Source organism: Lithobates pipiens, unplaced genomic scaffold, assembly GCF_037356315.1.
Source record: "Lithobates pipiens isolate NorthernLeopardFrog02 unplaced genomic scaffold, aLitPip1_a1.2 Scaffold_16, whole genome shotgun sequence".
In the NCBI taxonomy this organism is placed as follows: Eukaryota; Metazoa; Chordata; class Amphibia; order Anura; family Ranidae; genus Lithobates; species Lithobates pipiens.
Window position 1 is genome coordinate 356509121 of NW_027507748.1, and position 19861 is coordinate 356528981.

The following is a 19861-nucleotide window of genomic DNA, read 5'->3' on the forward strand; positions in this document are numbered from 1 at the left end:
GGGAGGGGAGGAGAGCAGATACCTGTCTAATACAGGTATTTGCTCCCACTTTGAGCGAAAGACCGCCGCAGTATCCGCGGCGATCTGCGCCATGTCTGGCACCTCCTCCTTCCCCCCCCCCCCACTTTTGGGAGACACACAGGTCCCAGAAGACAGCAGGCCAGCAGGGACCAGAAAGAATGTGCAGTGCAACTCGCGCATGTGCAGTAGGAAACCAGGCTGTGAAGCCGCAAAGATTTACTTCCTGATTCCCTTACTTGCAATGCCGACGCCTCCACCCGGAAGCCGAGGGGACGAATCAGCTTCGGGGGAGGACATCATGGGTGCCCTGGACAGGTAAGCATCCTTCTTTTAAAAGTCATCAGCTGCAGTATTTGTAGCTGCTGACGTTCAATTTTTTTTTTTTAAGGGGAACTTAAAGGGTCTTAAACTAGTGGCCCTCCAGCTGTTGCAAAACTACAAGTCCCATCATGCCGGTGCCTGTGGGAGTCAAGCTTGTAACTGTCAGCCTTGCAATGCCTCATGGGAATTGTAGTTTTGCAACAGCTGGAGGGGGGGGTCAGTTTGAGACATCTGATCTATATAGGTCAGACCAAAATGAGGGACGAGGGACATTGCTCCAAATCAGGGACAATCCCTCGAAATCAGGGACAGTTGGAAGTTATGGGTATTCCAATGGCACATTCCCCATTGGGTTTGCTGATCAAGTGTGTTGTTGTTTTGTACTCCTCCACCACTTCCTGGGCCGGTTTCCAGCAGTATGAATGAAGCCGCCAGTAACACAGGTACCCTCTCCCAATGCACAAGTCAAACCCTATAGGCCGCAGCCCTGTAAAAATATGACCTCGGGCTGTCTAACACCGCCCCCCGCCTTCCTATTGGCTGCTATTCATTTCCACGCTGGGCGGACCCACAACACTAAGCACATGCGCACTCCCGTCGGCGGTGGTAATACCCTCCCCTCTTGTTTCCGCCATCTTGTTTCGGTTCCCGCCGACCCCTCCCCCCCCCTCATCTCCCGTGGCGCTAGTGACACGGTAACGGAAGATTCCCTTTGAGGTGTATACTTTGTCGTGGCTTCTTAGTGCGGCCCTGAACGCTGTTTGTGCTCTCAGTGACTGCCAGGTGAGTGAGCTGTGAGGGGAGTGTGGTCTGTGTGTGTGTATATAGAGCGGCGCCGTGCTTCCTCTTGGCTCAGTGAGCGGAGCTCTGAGGACTGCAGTGTGTACCGGTCACAGGCCGCTCTCTCCCCGCCTCGGGTCCGCTCATTGGTGGAGGCCGCGGCCTGCCCGGTGTGATTGGTCGGTTAGTCCGGAAACGAGATGATGGACCGGTGGATGGGGCATGGAGCCTTACACAGCTCATCCGGGTCTCCATTGTTTGGAAGGAGCTGCTATAGCGTCTGAGGATGCATGATCTCTGTATACAAGGGAAGGGGGAGAGCCCGAAGCTGCCATAGTCTCCTGTGAGGTCAGGGCAGGTTGGAGTCAAGTATTTTCCCACCAATTCGTTTCATTTCACAGCCCTTCTGTCTAAACCCAAGAACAATAACTGAGTTCATTGTAGCTGATCTTTCATTGGATGTGGTAGCTACACCTGGCGGTCCTGCCAAAAACACCCTTCCTGCTGTAGGGTGACAACGATCCTGTTTCCAGGAGGAGCAGCATTGTCATCCTAGGAAGGGAGAGCGTTAGGACTATAGAACGCCTCCCTCTCTCCTCCATAACATAGGGGAAGGTGCTTTGTGGACGACAGAGATGGAAGGAAGCAATCATAACTGTCTGCAGAGGCAAAAAGCACAAGAAGTTGTCAGTTCATGAATTTTCTGCCTGGGTTTATAAGCCCTTCCTTTTTATTTGTCACTTTCTGTGGTATATTGAACAGGCCAAAAGGCAGAAAATAAAAGGACCTCATTGTTTACAATTAGCGGACCTCCAGCTGTTGCAGAATTACAAATTCCATGAGGCATAGCAAGGCTGACAGCCGCAAGCATGACACCCAGAGGCAGATGCATGATGGGACTTGTAGTTTTGCAACAGCTGGAGGTCCATTAATTGCATGTCCCTGAATTACAGTAATCTGTCTACGCTTAGTGGTGCGATTCCTAGCAGACAATGCATTGATTTGTTGGTTCTCGGGAATAGGGGAGCTGGTGTTCTATTGAATGATGCATCCCTGTCCGATAATGCCTCCGATGATTTGCGCAGGACGCAACGTTCCTCCAGCTAATATGTTGATCCGCTAGTGCAGGTGTAGGAAACCTCAGCTCTCCAGCTGTTTTGAAACTACAAGTCCCAAGAGACATTGCAAGACCCTAACAATCACATGACTCTTGGAGGCAGAGGCATGATGAGATTTGTAGTTTTAAAACAGCTGGAGAGCCGAGGCTCCCTACCCCTGCGCTAGTGTGACATCAACTCATGCACAGATCGTTGGAGGCATTATCCGACGATCTGCAAAGGGAGAATCTAATCGTGCACCACACCGAAATCCACATGTCGCTTGATCACTCAGTTCTCCTGCATGAGCAGAGAGGCAGGCTATATCTGACAATTAGATTCTTCCTTTGTAGATGTCAGATAATGCTTCCAATGGTATGCGCAGTGTTGACGTCACGCCAGCTGATCACTGTAGCTGAAGTGACGTTGCATCATGCACAGATAGTCAAAGGCATTATCCGGCAGAGATGTGCTATTCGATAGAACACTGGCACGGGATATCGCTCATCCAGTAACGAATGAAGATTGGAGCAGAGAAACCGCCACTTGCCTGACCCAATCCTGGTTGTTACATGTATATGCGCTGCTCTGCAAATCACAACTTACTGATGCGTTTCACCCTACCCATCAAGGTTTAGTCGTATGTCTAAGCCCCAATGGGCGCAATGCTTCAGAGGGCGTGGTTTTCAGAGCAACACTGGCTGAGGTTGCCACACATACATGTGACAACCAGGAGTAGGTTGAGCAAGCAGCGCTTTCTCTGCTCTAATATTCTCGTATTGTTTGTTTCCGCTTTCCCTGCCAGAACTGTTTGTTTTTGAGGGATGGGGCGCTTTAAATTTTTAATTTTTTTTTAATGTATTTTATTTTACACTGTCACTGAGAAAATCTGAACACGTTTATTGCTGTCACAAGGAATGTAAACATCCTTTGTTACAGTAATAGGCAGTGTCAGGTACTCTTTATGGAGTGATCTGGGGTCTAAAACTCTGCACTTCAAATGATTCAAAACGCCAAGATCAGCATTTTTGAACACTTTGGTTTTTTACAAACTGACACCGTTGACTGCAGAGTAAACCGGAAGTGACGTCACTACATCAGAGACCCAAACAAAGCCGATTCTGGCTTTGTTTGGGTCTCCGGCCAGCCAGCGGACGCGCTGGCTGGTCGCTCGGGTCTCTGCTGCAGGCATCACCCTGGAACAACCACTTCAGCAAAATGGCGTACTTGTGCGTGATTTTGAGGGAAGTGGTTAACCACTTGCCGACCGCCCACAGTACATTTCCGCCATTACTTTAAACGTTAAATGCCATTGTTATGGCAGCAGCTAGCTGCTATAACCCCATTATCATTTTGTACTGTGGGCAATTGTCTACAAGATAAAAGTGGTGCCAGTGGCAGGTTCGCCAGGAGATCACGTTTAGAGGTGGTGGAAGAGGTGACCTCTCAAAGAGCACCTGTCATGCTTATTTCTATTGCAAGGGATGTTTACATTCCTTGTAATTTGGAATAAAAGTGATAAAATAAAAATAAAGGGACAGTGTAAAATAGTAAGGACTTTTTTTTTTTTTTTTTTTTTTTTTTTTTAACCACTTGCTTACTGGGCACTTAAACCCCCCTCAGTCCCAGACCAATTTTCAGCTTTCAGCGCTGATGCACTTTGAATGACAATTGCGCGGCCATACAACACTGTACCCAAATGAATTTTTTATCATTTTTTTCCCACAAATAGAGCTTTCTTTTGGTGGTATTTAGTTACAGCTCGGAGTTTTATTTTTTGCTAAACAAACAAAAAAAGATGCAAAAAAAAAAAAAAAAAATCATGTTTTAATAGTTTGTTATAAAATTTTGCAAACGGGTCATTTTTCTCCTTCATTGAAGTGCGCTGATTAGGCGGCACTGATAGGCTGCATTGGTGGGCACTGATGGGCTGCATTGGTGGGCACTGATGGGCTGCATTGGTGGGCACTGATGGGCTGCATTGGTGGGCACTGATAGGCTGCACTGATAGGCATAGTTAAGGCGGCACTAATAGGCACAGATAAGGCGGCACCGATGGGCACAGATAAGGCGGCACTGATGGGCAAAGATGGGCACAGATAAGATGGCACGGATGGGTGGCACGGATAAGTGGCACGGATGGGCACTGATAGGTACCACAGATAGATGGGACTGATGGGCACTGATAGGTGGCACTGATAGGTGGCACTGATAGGTGGCTCTGATAGGTGGCACTGCTGGGCACTGATGGACGGCACTGCTGGGCACTGATGGGCGGCACTGGGGTGCAGCACCTGAGGCAGATTTTGGGTGGCACTGCTGGGTGGCACTGCTGGGTGGCACTGTGGGTGGCACTGTGGGCACTGCTGGGTGGCACTGTGGGCACTGCTGGGTGGCACTGTGGGCACTGCTGGGTGGCACTGTGGGCACTATGGGCACTGCTGGGTGGCACTGACAGGGGGGCACTTACTTTATTTCAGGATGGCACTGCGGGTGGCAGGTGGGCACTGGCAGGGGGCAGGTGTCCTTTTAAATTGCTGGCCGTGATCGGGACTGATGTCCCGAATACGGCCGCCGGCGATCGGCTTTTTTTTTTCTCCTCGCGCTGTCAGCGCGAGGAGGAATACTAGCCGATTACCGGCTCCGTTTTATCACATGATCAGCTGTCATTGGCTGACAGCTGATCACGTGATAAGGGGTCGGGATCGACCCCTTACACGGATCGGTGATCAGGCGAGTCTCACGGACTCGCCGATCACAGAGCGCGCCGCGCGCGCCCCTCAGGGGGCGCGCAGGCCGCTCGTAACCGGGACTACGTCAATAGACGTAGTCCCGAAAATGTGGGTCCGCGCTATTGCCGTCATTTTGCAATAGCGCGGATCCCAAGTGGTTAAAGTGCCCCGTACCTCTGTGCTTGTCCACAGAAGCGAACACGTATGTAAGTCACGCCCATATATGTAAACGGTGTTCAAACCACACGTGAGGTATCACCATGATTGTTAGAGCGAGAGCAATAATTGTAGCGATAGATCTCCTCTGTATCTCTAAAGGGGTAACCTGTAAAAAAAAAAAAAAAAAAAAAAAAATTTAAAGCGCCGCCCATGGAGATTTTTTTCAGTACCTTCATTTATCAGCGTGTGCAATTTTAAAGCATGATATGTTCGCTATCTATTTGGCGTAACATCATCTTTCAAATGAAAAAAAAAAATTGGGCTAACTTTAGTGTGTGTGTTCCCCCCCCCCCCCCAATTCATTTAAGTGTATTCCCCCCCTCCCAAAAAAAAAGATTTTAAAAGACCGCTCCGCAAATACAAAATAACATAAAATTATGCAACGGTTGCCATTTTTATTCTCTGCTAAAAAAAAAAAAAGTTGTTCTAGCAAGAAAAACTTGTATACAAAAGGTTCTAGAAAAGGCTTGGCCAGCAAGTGGTTAAAAGCCTCAGGCATTATTTATTCTCTGCTAAAAAACAAAACAAAAAAAAAGTTGTTCTAGCAAGAAAAACTTGTATAGAAAAGGCTTGGCCAGCAAGTGGTTAAAAGCCTCAGGCATTATGTTTTCTGAAAATGGAGGAAAAAAAAAGTGGTAGTTCCAATTTTTAAGTCGCACAATAATAGTTTATCAACGCCAAGTTTCATTTGAAAAATAATGGTGTGGAGCTACGATACCAATATTATTCCTTAACTGATGAGAATTTATAAATCGGATGAAGCAAACTAAAAAAAAAAAACTCCTCCCTCTTATTTTAATGCTGGGAGTGCTCTATCAATAAGATCACCTGTGAATGGATCCTTTGTCTCTAAAAGAAATGTTGACGTGGACTACAAAGTAACCCCCCTTATATTTCTGTAAAAAAAGTGGTGTGTTAGTGCAACATATACAGTATAAAGAAATTCCTTCTATCACGTGTGTGTGTGTGTATATAGGATGCACCTAGTGCAGTGGTGGGCTACATAAATTATTTAAAATCAGTAGTCCATACTAGTATGTGCAATATGATACAGTCCATTAAAGTGAATCGTCATAAATTGCAATGGAAACGTGCTCTGTCCATGCAGCGTAATGGTGATAGCACGCATTTCTAAGTAGGTCAGTAAGTGCAGTGTGATAATTTCTTGAATTCCAAATACTGTTCGGAGCGCTAGGGAATCAGGAAGAAGTTTTTAGGCTGCATTCACACCTGAGCATTTCAGTCGCACGTTTTTACCACGATTTTGTTCAGGTCACCAATGTAAAAGGCAGAAAAATGCCTGTAATCTGCCCCAAAGAAGCTCATGTTTTTTGAGCTTGGGGTGTTTTTAAGGCTTTTTGCTTCAGGTGGCAAAATGCTCAGATGTGAACAGGTGCCATTTGAAATGAATGGGATTTTGCTTGTTGGGCATTCTTCAGGTGTTTTATGAGCTGAAAACACTCAGGTGTGAATGCATCCTCAAAGGGATCTTGGAGTAGCCAGCCAAACAGCACTTACTGAGCTACTTAAAAATGAAAGGTTGTATACATACCCCTCTGTTCTGCTCATACATATAACACCATATACTGCGTTTCCCTGAAAATAAGACCGGATCTTATATATATTTTGGTTACAAAAAACACACTGGGGCTTATTTTTAAGGAATGCTTTATTTATGGTATGTGCAATAATCCAGGGCTCGACAAACCCCAGGCACCAGGTCGCCAATGCGACCAGAAATCGCAACCTGGCGCCTAAGCTACCACCAGCCCACTCACTATTGATGCCCCGGAAATGCAGCAGCATTAACACTGACTGCCGTCCTCCTCCCTCCTCCACACTCAGCAGCGCCGCACTAAGTGTGTGAAACTGACAAGCAATGGAGAGAGGAGGATCTGTCAGATTTCAGCTTTGTCGGGGTGGGCGGGACCCGGCAGCTAGCTATCAAACACCAGCCATTGGGATCTGGGCGGGCCGCTACGTGTATTTGACCCTGCCCCCTTAAGCAGCCCAATGGTTGACTGGTGTTTGATAGCTGCTGAGTCCCACCCACCCCGACATCAAGCTCAAATCTAACAGATCCGCCTCTCTGTTACTTGTAAGTTTCACACCCCCGCTCGGTCCCGCCCATTCCGACATTAAGCTAAATTCTGACAGCTCCTCTGTTACATTTCAGTAACAGAGTGCTCTGTGTGAAACCTGCCAGTGCCACCTGCCAACACCAACTAGTGCCACCGCCAATCAGTGCCATCTGCCAGTGACAACTAGTGCCACCGCCAACCAGGGCCACCTGCCAGTTCCAAACCAGTGCCAGTGTCACCTGCCAGTTCCAAACCAGTGTCACCTGCTAATGCCATCTGGCAGTTCCACGTGCCTGCCACCACCAAACAGTGCCACCGCCCGTCAGTGCCATCTGCCAGTGACTAGTGCCACTGCCAGTCAGGGCCACCTGCCAGTTCCCAACCAGGGCCACCTGCCAGTTCCCAACCAGGGCCACCTGCCAATCAGTGCCACCTGCCAGTGCCAGTAGTGTCACCTGCCAGTTCCAAACCAGTGTCACCTGCCAATGCCAACCAGTGTCACCTGCCAATTCCATCTGGCAGTTCCACGTGCCAGCCAGTGCCACCTGCCAGTGCCACCTGTTGCCAGCCTTACTCTTTCTGGTCAGCCCAAAACCCTGATGTAACAGCGTTTCATTGGAGTTATTGCCTGGGTGCTCCATTGTGAGTTAGGGATAGGGGGTGAAAATAAGTGGCGTTACCCTGGGAGCTGACAATCCATACCACTCTATAAAAAAAAAAAACTGACTCCTAAATTCAAAGCAAATTTGTCAACCCCCTGCAATAATCTACATTTATTCAAATAGTCATGTCGTCGTAAAGTGGTTGCATCACAAAAAAAAAAGTGTGTGTATATATATTTTAATATTACACGCACGTCTCTATCCTGATCTATTTAAAGCATGATAGACCGTGCTTGTGCTGTATCATTTACTCTTTATGGAATAAAATGTTTTTAAAAAGTTGCTGTGTCCCCTGTCAGCTCAGGAGCACACATTTATGACATTCTGTAATCCCAAAAATAAACCTTGGTTAAAGTAATTGTAAAATGGTTTAATCCGGTTTTGTAAAAAGACTTAATGTCCAGTGTCTCTCCTTTTGTACCTTGATTATGGAGCACACGTTTACAGCGCTGCTGAGCGCTCACGTGACCCACCGGAGCTCTTCTTCCCCACTCTGACCACTGCCGAGGGAAGGGCCAATGACGTTACCTGGGAGGAGAGAAGATCTCTGGCGGATCACGTGAGCACTAAGTGGTGCTGTAAATAAGGTATTTTCCACAATAAAGTTACAAAAGGAGCCACACTGCACATTTATATAATCTTTTTACGGAACGGATTACATGTTTTTACAATGACTATAACTAGGGCTCGTTTTTAGGGTAGGGCTTTTTTTCAGGGAAATGGGGTATGCTCAGTTACATTATTTGCACTCTGAAAGTAGCTTGCTAAAACATCTGTTCAAAAAATGTAACGAATTGTAAACCCATTTTTTTTTTTTTATAAAGTTTACTTGCCTGCTCTGTGCAAAGGTATTGCATAGAGTGGCCCGAACCTCATTTTCTGGAGTCCTCTGCTGGCACTGTTCGCTTTTGCCTCTCGTCCTGTGTGTGCCTCTGGGCATGCTCCTAAGCTGGACTGTGTGGTCCATAGACATACACAGCATGGCTCGGTCATGCCTCCTGCTCCCTCTCCACAGGATTTGATCGTCTCCTGTGGGACTAGGAAGAGGTGGAGAAGAATTGCTCTGCGCTTGTTTTAGCGTCGCTTTACCGTCGTCTTTGTGGTGCTTTTCGGTTGCTAGCAGGCTTTTTTTTTTTTTTTTAAGATTTATTTATTTTAGTTTTCAACATTACAACTTAAATGTTAAACTGTATACATAATATATAACAATGATACCTAACACATAGACAGCATTATATACCCTTAATGCTTATATATTATGTACTGTATAAGTTGGTACGAGTAACCGTTGGTGTGAGTAACCACCTAGCCTGAGCACCATATTCATGACGGCTAGGGCAAAAATGTTACTCGATTCCGCCAAAGGGGTACTTCAAAGAAAAAGAAGCTAAAACAACAAATACGGAACAAAAGACAGACAAACATACCAAGCACACATACCACATTCATGCACGTCACCGTCCCACTGTTCATGTCAAAGTACCAAAATACTCGACATCAATGCAGTTTCTTATTACACGGCTTTCCTTTATAACCTACACTTCCCGTTAGTATCCTACAGCTCAAACCAGCAACCACCAGGCCCAATCCTACCCCTAGCAACCCCAACTAGGATATTTGCGAGGATAGGACCGTCCCCCAGAAGGAGCCAGACACATCCAACCATGGCTGCCAAACTTTATTACTTTTTTTTTTTTTTAAACAAGCTCTATTTTTATATACAATTTTGAATTTGGGAAGTTCCCCATTAATAATACCATACAAATATTGGGTTTTGGGGGGGGGGGTCACTCTCTTTTTACAGCTCAACAAAATCACTTTACGTGCATAGAAAAAGATATTACGGAGTAAAATCCGAGCAGCTGCTTTGTGAATTAAGTCTTTCAGGATGCCCAGTAGTCCCACCTCAGGAGTCTGGGGTATCGGCAGGGCAAGTTGGTCTTCAAAGAAATTTAACAGGTCCTTCCAATAAGAGTCTAGTCCAGGACAACTCCAAAACATATGATCTAGATCAGCATTATCAAAAGTACATCTAGCACAAGATACATTAACTCTCAAGCCCATATGCGCCAGTCTGGCTGGGGTATAGTGCAGATGGTGGCTAAACTTAAATCAAAGATATTGTTCTGCTGTGCTTATAATATCCTGAAAAAAAACTTTGGTAGCCTCCTCCCAACCGTCTGTCAATTCGAGTATCGACCTTTGCCACTTTGTGTAGGAATTTTGAAATGGGTCCGTCCCTGCCCTGGAGAGATGACTATAAAAAGTTGTGACCAGTTTAGTAATATCTGGGTAGGACAATAAATCCTCCATTGGAGATTCATTGAGCTCTATGGTCAGGGAGCCAAACTGAGCCCGGATGGCATCTAGCAGGGTGTTTTTAACCCCCGTTAGTGGCCGAATAACTGGTTAAAATTGCCACTGCCAAGGTACTTTGCATGCTCTTCCCATTGATTTCAATGGGCAGGGGCGCTTTAGGTTCGGTGTATATATTTTTGACGTCCTGCCCAGAGCAGCGCCCCAGTGTGAAAGCTCTCTGGCTTTCACACTAGGATTGCAGATGAGGGTTTTTTTCAGTCACTATTTTTAGCACTAAAGTGCTTGAAAAAAACCTCCAGTGTGAAAGTGGTCTTAAATGGTCTCTGTCTGGTTCAGTAGGTTACACAATCATGGGGAAGACTGCTGACTTACCAGTTGTCCAGAAGACAGTCATCGACACCCTCCACAAAGAGGGCAAGTCACAAAGGGTCATTGCTAAAGAAGTTGGCTGCTCACAGAGTGCTGTATCCAAGCATATTAATGAAAGGTTGAGTGGAAGCAAAAAGTGTGGTAGAAAAAGGTGCACAAGCAACAGGGATGACCGCAGTCTTGAGAGGATTGTTCAAGAATTTGGGGGAGATTCACAAGGCGTGGACTACCACTGGTGTCAGTGCTTTAAGAGTCACCACACACAGATGTATACAGGATATGGGCTACAGCTGTCACATTCCTTGTGTCAAGACACTCCTAAACCAGAGACAACGTTGGAAGTGTCTTACCTGGGCAAAGGAGAAAAGGACTGGACTGTTGCTCAGTGGACCAAAGTTCTCTTTTCTGATGGAAATACGTTTTGCATTTCATTTTGAAAATCATAGTCCCAGTGTTTGGAGGCAGAGTGGAGAGGCATAGAATCCAAGTTTCATGAGGTCCAGTTTGAAGTATCCAAAGCCCGCAATGATTTAGGGAGCCATGTCATCTGCTGGTGTTTTTATTAAGTCCAAAGTCAGTGCAGCCCTCTATCAGGAAATTGTAGAGCAGTGGTCATCAATCCTGTCCTCAGGGCCCACTAACAGGTCAGGTTTTATGTATTACCTTGGGGAGATGCAGACTAGAATACTGCAATCACTGAGCAGCAAATGATATCACCTGTGATGTATTTTAGTTATTGTGCAACCCTGGCCTGTTAGTGGGCTTGAGGACAGGGTTGATGACCACTGGTACAGAGCACTTCATGCTTCCCTCTACTAAACCCCATAGAGTATCTGTAGGGCAGGCATCACTAAATGGCGGATCAAGGTCTGGTTCTGGCCCCAGTAGCCTTACTACCCCTACCGCAGCCTTGCCAAATAGTTGCCTGTGTGTCCCACTCCTCTCCCTGCTGCTGGCTTGCCTGCCAGCTGCTGTTTACAGCATGGCAAGCGCACCGTGCATGGGTTTCTGTCCCACTGAATTGGCTGCTCTGGACAAAGGACAGGACTTAAGTTAAGTGGGCGATTGGTTGATAAGCAGTGTGGTGATCCCAGCAATCAATTACTCACCTTTAACTTGGAAAGTCCCACCCATTGTCCAGAGTGGCCATGCTGCATGTCTTATGTGAATAAGGTAGGGCTCTGTGGGGAGGGGGAAGTGCTGTGCTGTTATGAGGACAGGAGTCTATTTAGGGGGATCTGGGGGGGGGGGGGGGCGGGGTGGAAGACCAGCCTGATGAGGTGCTGAGATGAGGGTCCTGTGACGTGCACAGGAGGCTGCGATGTGGAGGATATCATGTGGAGTCATAGCATTATATGACACTCGGACCTCCGCTAGAAGAATATTTTTCTGACCGAACCCCTCATGAATTTTAATTCACTACCCCTTCTGTAGGGTATTGTCAATAGGAAAATGAGACACCAGACCCAACAATGCAGCTGATCTGAATGCCACTATCAAAGCAACCTGAGCTTCCATAACATCTCTGCAGTGATTCTGCAATTCCTTGACCAAGTATTGAGTGCATACTATACTGTATATGGACATACTTTTAAGCCAACATTTTCTCTATTAAAAATCCTTTTTCTTTTTTCATTGGTCTTATGTACAATTCTTCTAAATTTCTGAGGTAATTGGGTTTTCACTAGCTGTAACCCATAATCATCAAACTTAAAAGAAATGTTTGAAATGTATCACTCTGTGTGTAATGAATCTATATAAACAGTTTCACTTTTTGAATTAAATTACTGAAATACATTTTTTTTTTTTTTTTTATATTCAAATTTTTTTTTGAGCTGTACCTGTATATTAGCACAATGTTTACAATTGAGAGACCATTTAAAGTAGGATTGCACCAATATATCAGTGCTGGTACCGAGTATTTGCACAAGTATCGGTACTCGCACAAACTAAAATTGATACTTTCAGGCTCGGCTCTTTGAGCTGTCAGTGGATCTCCCTAGTGTTAAAGAAGTCCGGTAATTGGAGCTGTCAAAAAAACAATAAAAAAAACAGCGGCAATGTTTATTACCAACATTGCTCAGCCCTGAAACATTGTTTCTTTTTGTATATTTCTTTTTTTTCATCTGCAGATCAAAGGGATGAACAAATGTTCCTCTGTTTAACCCCTTAATAACCCTTCATTTACTCTAATCAGCCTTAATTAACTCCCTATTCTCCTCCTCCATTTAGTTATTTTCCTGCGCATTTTTTATTTTATTTTAGAAACAGTAAACAATTTAAAACTTTTTTTTTTGCTTTGTTAGTGAAAATTATTGCACATATATTAACATATAGATTTACACATTTCACATTGAAAAAGCACTACATTTATAAAAAAAAAATCTATTTCATTTGTAAAAAAACTTTTCAATGCTTTGTACCATTGCTGACAGCTGAAGTTAAAACAAAACCATTGCGGTAGGTATCGGTACTTGTCCAGGAATCAAGATAGGGAAAGGAATATCACGCTCCAGGTAGGTCAGCCAAAAGTGAAACCTCTCCCCCAGTTTGGAAGCCACAGGTGCATGCAATGGAAAATAGGAAGAAGTTCTAGACAGCCGCACTCCAAAAATTGCCTTTCATTAAAAAAAAAAAAACGGGATCAAATACACAAGCCACAGCAGACCGGACAGAAGAACTGACGCGTTTCACACTATACCCAGTGCTTAATCATAGCTAACGAGTGTGCTCTTAGATAAATTTATTTGCAAAGATATGAGTGAGAAGTAAATAAAGTATGCAATGTCCAAAAAATAAGTATGTCTATGTAAATAGATAGGGGTGCGCATCTTCACTGGTCTCACGATTCGATTACGATTATCTGGTCAACGATTCGATTCCACGATGCATCACGATTACCGACATGCTCCCACTTCTGCTTGGGCCACCTAGGCAGCCATTCCTCTCTGCAATCTTCTGGGACACATCACAGGTCCCAGAAGATTGCCCCCGACTGTGCAGGACAGCGCAGTGAGACATGCACACCTGGATGCCCACAGTAGTATTGCCAGCGCCGTGGACAGGCAGGGGAGAGAATGGAGGGTTCGGGTGGCCACATCGCTGAATTGTGGGACAGGTGAGTGTCTTTTTTTTTTAAAGTCAGAAGACACTTTTTTTTTTTTTTTTTTGTAGCTGCTGACTTTTAGTAAACAACAAAAATAGTAGGCGGCCCCTCTCTACCAGCGATCTTCTGGGACCATTGTCTGGCCAATGGCAGAGCGCAGTCCGTGCCCGGCCGTAAGCTGTCACGAGTGCGTGTCACTGCCCACAGGAGAGGAGGGGGAGAGGAGCGATGCTCTGTGCAGCCACATCGATGGACCGTGGGAGAGGTGAATGCGATTATTAAGTCAGCAGCTACACTTTATAGCTGCTGACTTTTAATAAACGAAAAAACGGGTGGAACTCCGATTTACTGAGTGCACTAATCTGGTGCACTACAGGGTACAGGAATTCACACACACCTGGCTGCTGGGAGGTCAGGAGGGATTAGAATCCAAATCCACAACTGACAAACAGCCCTGTGAAGTTCCCTGTACTGTCTCTGTGATGACATTTACTCACCCCCTCCCCTATAGTTTGTACCTTCCAGCACACTAGGAGTTAACACAGTGGAATATGCAAACGAGGGAGGGGGGTGGGGGGGGGGGGAATGGCCAGGTAAATGTCATCACAGAGCACATGTAGAAGCCAGTGTATGTAGAGTACAAAACATAGTTGTACTCTACATACTTCTGCTAAAAAATACCTGTGTGGTGATACAAATGATATTATAATCTATTAAGTGCCCACTGCTGTATGTGCATTCTAAAATATATGCAGATTTTCATACCTTGTTTCTTAGTATGTGTGTGTATGTGACTGCTCTCTGCTCTCCTCGTTCTGGCCCGCCTCTCTCGTCTCTCAGGCTCACCTCTCACCTCAGGTCAGTAGGAGTTCTGAGCCCCGCCTACCGACTGTAGCTATCAGATTAGAAGAGAGGCGGGCGGGGGCTGACGTCAGGAGAGACAGGAGAGGGGCTGGCCGTACCGAGCAGTCACATGAGCGGTGTATACAGTTATATACACACACACGCTATAAAACAAGGTATAAAGCTGCAAATATTAAAAAAAAACACACACAGAGGTGTGACCACTTAACGGATGGTCATTGTATGTATAAAAAAAAAAAGGATTTTCATAAAAACGCTCGGATCGCTCTTCCGGGGCGGGGCATGTCGCGATGACGTCACCCAACATCGATTTTTTTATTTTTATTTTATTTTTTTTGGGTCGCATGCTTTGATGTCGCATCGGGGACCCCCCGAATCGCGATGCAGCGATTAAATTCCACACCCCTATAAATGTAAATCAATTGATAAACCAAAAGACTGAATTTGTGTGTGTGTGTGTATTTGAAAGGGGGGGGACGACGATGGATCTATGGACACTTATACGGACTAGTGTAAATAAATATATAGATAAACTACTCGTGAGTGTCCATACATGTCAGGTCATACCGCTCTCAACGAGTATACATAGTAACCTTTTTCCACATATGTGTAAGTACAACATGTATAAGAATTAGTAATCCTAAATTTGAATAAATTAATGACAATGTAAAACCAATCACGATGCTAGTAATGCTGATGAAGCACTATGTTTGTGAGTGTGCTGCAAGGCATGAAAATGTGTGTGTATGCGTATCTCTGAAAAAAAAACTAGAAAGGAATAAGTGTGGTGGTCCGCAATAGAAAGTACGGTGTTCATCTTAATCCAGTTGTAGACTATACATGTTTCACGGTGACCGGCTTCTTCAGGAGTATAATCCAGAAAAATATTTTTCTAAAAAAGAACATACATGTAAGAAAACTTCATATAACGGAAAAGGAAAAATATGATAGTTATTGAATGTGATGCATGTCATCAAAATTATGGTATTCTTGATGGGGGGGGGGGGGGGAACGGTGTACTTATGTTTTTAGTCTGTTCCGTTCAGGTGATTTAGCAGCTCCAGCTCCTCCTACGTAAGGGAGCTGTCCAAATGCAATAGCACAGTGGGGAGGATTCCTCTATCCACCATGATTATGCCCCAATGGGTGTAGAAAGCGAGGTGTCCCACCATCAAACAACTTATGTGCTCAACTTTTGCGTGGATCTATATCAGTGGTCATCAACCCTGTCCTCAGGACCCACTAATAGGCCAGGTTTTATGTATTACCTTGGGGAGATGCAGACTAGAAAACTGCAATCGCTGAGCAGCAAATTATATCACCTGTGATGTATTTTAGTTATCTTGCAAACCTGGCCTGTTAATGGGCCCTAAAAATTTGCACCTGAAAGGGTGAACAGAACCGCACCAGAATCCTGCACTGAAACTACATATGTGTATGTGAACCCAGCTTAAGGCTACCCATAAATCCCAGAAAGTGCTTGCCAGACTATGAATTGATTCATCTGATGACCCTTTTTCCATATTAAAGAGTGACCCCGATCCTCCGCTTCTGGGATCCTCAGAGGTGCTCCTGGTTCCTTCCCCGCATCGAGTGGCCCCCTCGGAAACCCGTATTCCAAGGGGCACCCGTGCGGGCACGATCCCGAGTCCTGCTGGTGCGTCCATTGACACAGACAGCAGAACTTGGCCCCAGCTCCGTGTCCTTGGATTAGATTGACCGCAGCGGGAGCCAATGACTGTTGCATCTATCATTCTATCCAATGAGAGGACCCGAGAGCACCTTGGCTCGTTTTTGTAGCTGGAACGATCTGGTTCAGATAAGTAAAAGGGGGGGGGGGGGGCTTTGGGCAGCTGCTGTGCTACAGAAGAGTTTTCACCTTAATGCATTAAGGTGAAAAACCTTGAGGGTTTACACCCTGTTTAACTTTGCCCTGAATGAGTAAAACACAGGTTTGCTTTAGAGTGATACTAAAGTATTTTTATTTTTTTTTAAATGGGGGGGGGGGGGGGGGGAGAGTTATACTTGCCTGTTCTCTGTAGTGGTTTTGCACAGAGCAGTCCAGATCCTTCTCCTCGGGTCCCACGCCGGTGCTCCTGATCCCTCCCTCTTGTCCACACAATGCAAACTGCTGTTCTGTGGGTTCATTCAAACAGTGAGCTGTGCCTCGGCCCCATTCCTCGCTCTCCTCATTGGCTCACTGACTTTGACAGCAACGAGAGCCAGTGGCGCCCCGCTGCTGTCTCAGCCAATGAGGGGAGATCTGGAAAGCCGAGGTTCTTGTGCAACATTGCTGGATCAAGATGGGGCTCGGGTAAGATGATAAACCTGACTTCAAAATCACTTTAGTACTGTTAAGTCTTTCTCTGATTATCCTGAGTGAGCACAGTTATGAATAAGATGTCGCTACTCCTACCACTCCCGGGACCAGCCTCGTGCCATTTTTATGTCAGAAAAAATAAATAGAATATTTGCATAGGGTGTTAGATGGAATGCTCATGTCCACATATGTATCATGAACATGAAACGGAACTGCGTGTTAAATTGGGCTGGCCAGATTTGAATGTTTCTGTAGGAATAGCAACATTATGATCTGAACGCTTTAGTTAATCCTGAAACTAAAACAGGGTTTGTTTTCAGCTATCTTTCATGTGTGGCCAATTTTTCGAAACATAATGCACTTGCAACTGCCCTAAAGAATTCATATTTCAGATGCTCTTCATAGTTTGCAATCCCTGTCTTCATGCCTACTCCTTTGCTAAGATGGGAACAGTCATGATGATAGGCCTAGCGTCCTGCATGTTGCATGATGCTTCTTTCTCAGATTTCTATTATTTAAGGAGCTACCCAAGGCTTGCTATACACGGATCAAACTTCTTTCCTTCAAACAAGGGTTCCTCCATTGTTCAGGTCGGATGTGGAGCTACCAAAAGCATTTGCTTTAAGTCATTGCTGCTGCCTAAGGAGGTTCAATCAGCTATTAAAGGCTAAGTCCACCTTTCGTTACATGTTATACCCATACTCAGGGTGTAACATGTTACGAACAGACCACACTTCCCTGATACCATGTTACGAAGGATGAACTTATCCTTTAAATCCAATGAGTTATGCAGCTGTTTCCTTGTCTAAGGTCAAGTTTTTGTTAACTTAACCCTTTCATGACTAAGCCTATTTTTGGCATTTGGTGTTTACAAGTTAAAATCCATATTTTTTGCTAGAAAATGACTTGGAACCCCCAAACATTATATATATTTTTTTTAGCAGAGACTTTAGAGAATAAAACTGGTTGTTGCAATATTTTATGTCACACAGTATTTGCGCAACAGTGTTTTAAATGCAACTTTTTGGGAAAAGGGACACTTTCGTGAATAAAAAAAAAATGAAACAGTAAAATTAGCACTATTTTTTTGCATAATGTGAAAGATAATGTTATGCCGAGTAAATAGATACCAAACATGTCACACTTTATAATTGCACGCACTCGTGGATTGATGACAAAGTACGGTACCTAAAAATCTCAATAGGCAACGCTTTAAATTTTTTTTACGGTTACCTGGTTAGCGTTACAGAGGAGGTCTAGTGCTAGAATTATTGCGCTCGCTCTGACGATCGTGTCGATACCTCACGTGTGATTTGAACACAGTTTACATATGCGGGCGCGACTTCCGTATGCGTTTTCTTTGCTTCGCGGGGACGACGGGCGCTTTAAAGAATTTTTTTTAATTTTATATTAAAATGACTAAATTGTAAAAAAAAAAAAAAAAAATCACTTTTATTGCTGTCACAAGGAATCTAAACATCCCTTGTGACAGTAATAGGTGGTGACAGGTACTCTTTATGGTACCCCCCCATCCCTCCTTTACACTTCAATGTATTCAAATCGCCGAAAACGGCGATTCTGAATACCGTATATTTTTTTAAAACCGGCGCCATTGGCAGCCGCGTAAACAGGAGGTGACGTCATGACGTCGCTTCCGTGTTTACTATTCGGATACTGGAACGAAGCCGATTACGGCTTCGTTCCAGTTCCTCCACAGCAGCCGGAGGCGACGGATCTTGAATCGCTGCTCCCGATCGAGCGGGAGCACCGGTAACAGCGGCGGGAGGGGGGACGTCCCCTTCCGATCCTCCGGCATAAAAGGTGAGCGGCTTTTAGCCGCTTCGGTTGTTATGGCTGGATAGCCAATCGCCCGCTGGAAAAAAACGGTACCTGGATGATGCCTGCAGGTGCGGGCATCATCCCTGGTATACCCCACGGAGGCAGAGTACGCAGATCTGTGTACGCTTGGCGGGAAGGGGTTAAAAAGGAGACACTGTTGTTGGCACATACTTGTTTGAGTACACAGGCTTGATTCCCTACGGTACACTTTTGTTAAAGTACGCACAGACATGAGCTGAGAGAGCAAAGACCATCTCAAGTAGTGCTAATTGGGAAGTATAACCAAATAAAGTCCAAACAAATGGTTTCATGCAATGTGTTCAGAAGGAGCTTGACAACTTTGAATCCTCATAATAGCATGATGCTTTTGGTGAATGCTTATTGCAGGAAACCATTTTTAGTGCCATGAATGTTTGTGGTAGGGTTGCCACCTCATCCCGTTAAAACTGAACACACATTAATTACACAGGTTCTGTGGCTGATTAAGGCGGTAACTAAACTCTAATATATATATATATATATATATATATAATTTATTTATTTTTTACAGTAATGACTACACTTAGTGTTAAAGGGGTTGTAAAGGAAAATGTTTTTTCACCTTAAGGTGAAAAAACATCTGACGGTCCCGGTGCCCCCAGTCCCCCCCGTTTTACTTAACTCACCCTTTGAAAGTCCCGCGCTCGTCCCCCAACGTCCTTTCCACCGTTCAGCCTGGCCGCTGATTGGCTGGAGTGGATGGAAGGAAAGCAGCGCAGCCATTGGCTCGCGCTGCTGTCAATCACATCCACTGACGCGGAGCGCCGGGGGCGGGGCTGTGTGATACAGCGAGCGGCTATAGCCGCCGGCTGTATCACGGGAGTGCGCCCGCAGATGCTTCTCACCATGCGAGGGAGCTCGCGTGAACATGAGAAGCACCTGCGGGAGGAAGCCGAGACACCCGCCGAGGTTCCCCAGAAGAGCAGGTTCGGGGTCACTCTGTGCAAAACAAGCTGCACAGTGGAGGTAAGTATAACATGTTTAAATTTTTTTTTTTTTTTTTTTTTTTTTTTTTTTAAATAACACTTTACAACCCCTTTAAAGCGGTAGTAAACCCACAATTTTTTTTTTTTTTTAAACCTGCAAAGCAAA

At 45.2% G+C, this 19861-nt stretch overlaps 1 protein-coding gene across 4 annotated transcripts in view; it reads left to right on the plus strand.

Moving 5' to 3' along the window:
• The first annotated feature begins 947 nt into the window (after positions 1 to 947).
• NFYC (nuclear transcription factor Y subunit gamma) overlaps positions 948 to 19861 on the plus strand; it is a 91793-nt gene continuing 72879 nt past the window's right edge. For 3 of the 4 annotated variants that reach the window (XM_077481930.1, XM_077481937.1, XM_077481934.1), the window contains exon 1: positions 951 to 1125. The gene's annotated coding sequence lies outside the window, so the exon portion shown is untranslated. Of the gene's footprint in view, positions 1126 to 19861 lie in introns of all 4 variants that reach the window. The other variant, XM_077481939.1, reaches the window with a different exon arrangement.